At 40.5% G+C, this 1,840-nt stretch overlaps 1 pseudogene; it reads left to right on the plus strand.

Moving 5' to 3' along the window:
• The first annotated feature begins 584 nt into the window (after positions 1-584).
• On the plus strand, positions 585-702 carry LOC135051938 (5S ribosomal RNA; annotated as a pseudogene).
• The last annotated feature ends 1,138 nt before the right edge of the window (positions 703-1,840 follow it).

Here is a 1,840-nt window from a genome sequence, read left to right on the forward strand (position 1 = left end):
GTCCCTCTAACTTCCTTCGGTATCAGTGTCGTTCCACACCACCCTCTCATTTTTTCATTCGATGCCCTGGCAGATGATCTAAAAGCAGAAGTGGTGGGTTACTTAACCTGATCCCATTTCTTATTCCGTTTTTTTTCTCTCATTCTCTTTCTATCACTCTCTATTCTTTGCCCATCCAATTTTCAGCAGGGCCACACCATCATTGCCTCAGGACTTCCATCAACCTGGGAGACCCCATCTGATATTTCTGATATATATATATATATATATATATATATACTTTTTTGACATTAGAACCCGTGACTGCCTTGGTGTTTATAGGACTTTCAGTTATCAATATCAAAGGGATTCAAGACTCACCTCTGAAAAGAGGTGGCACCATAAACAGTCCATCTTTGAAGCCAAGACAGGCAGACTTCACGCCATTCCTCAAGTGTGGGAGAATATCAGAGAACATTTGACACTTCTTGTTCCCTGATTCGGGAGCACTCTTAACATCATGGGCCTTTACAAGATAACTCTGGGAAATCCTCCCAGAACCTAAGATACAGAGTTCCTGGTGTCATCAGGTGTGGGATATATCTACCTGCGGTCAGACCATACTGAGTATGCCCAACCTCGTCTGATCTTGGAAGCCAAGCACTGTGGGCCAGGTCAGTACCTGGTTGGGAGACCACCAGGGAATACCGGGTACTGCAGGTATTTTTATCCAAACCCAGGACACAGGACCAAGAATCACTTTTCTCCTTTTTTCTCCTTCTTTTCCCCTTCTATTTGAAAATCTCAGATACACACAGGAATTGGAGTTGAGCCAGGCATAATTTATTGTTTGGTTACCTGTTTTGATGTTTTCTTCCGGTGATATTTTTCACAGTATGTTAAATTGATACAAATCCAGGGAGAAAACTTTACACCAATACATAAGATTTACACAATAATTTTTGTTTGGAGACACCCATATATTTTCGCTCACAGAACCATATAGCCTAACTGGCATCGTCATTATATTCAGTTATTTAGACTATATCATAGCCATTCCACTATTTGTAATCAATAGTACTTTTCCGTGTCTGTTTTTCCCCCCCTTCCTTTTTGCCTTATAGTCAATATTTTATGAAGGTCGAAAAATAAAAGTTATATTTTAAACAGAACTCATCATTTCATTTATCATCAAAAGTGTGCCCCAGAAAAGACATATAGTCTTTCTTTTTCTCTTTTGGCTCCGGTACTATACGGGAACCATCTCCCCCCCTTTTTTGTGCACTAGTTTACTGAACTATCTCTGGGAGCACCACCAACCCAGCGCCTAATACTAATTATTTGTGTTGTATATTGGCCAGATGTTGGTTTATATATTAGAGCTTTTGCTTTAATGATATCATCCTAAAATATTAGATACAATTGAGTGATCCTGTGCAGACTCTACCAATCCTTTTTCTGTATTTCATCGTCTCGGCCATGACTAGTGGCAGCAGCTTCAGCACGAGGTGGAAGTGGATCTTGATCTTTCCCTATTTTAACCTCCACATTTTTGTTCTCCATTTTTTAATGTGTGGAATTATATGCCAGTAACTATCAATAGCAATGGCCTACTACTATATATACTGCCCACAACTGAAATGCACCACAGGTATGGATGGATAGTATACTTGACGACACAGAGGTAGGTAGAGCAGTGGCCTTCCGTACCGTACTGCTATATATACTGGTGGTCACTGTCAGCAATCTGCAAAACTAAAATGCACCACAGGTATAGAATGTAGATGGATAGTATACTTAATGACGACACAGAGGTAGGTACAGCAGTGGTGCTCCTGCTTCGAAGCAGACTATTGCTCGC

Source organism: Pseudophryne corroboree, chromosome 2, assembly GCF_028390025.1.
Source record: "Pseudophryne corroboree isolate aPseCor3 chromosome 2, aPseCor3.hap2, whole genome shotgun sequence".
Classification (NCBI taxonomy): domain Eukaryota; kingdom Metazoa; phylum Chordata; class Amphibia; order Anura; family Myobatrachidae; genus Pseudophryne; species Pseudophryne corroboree.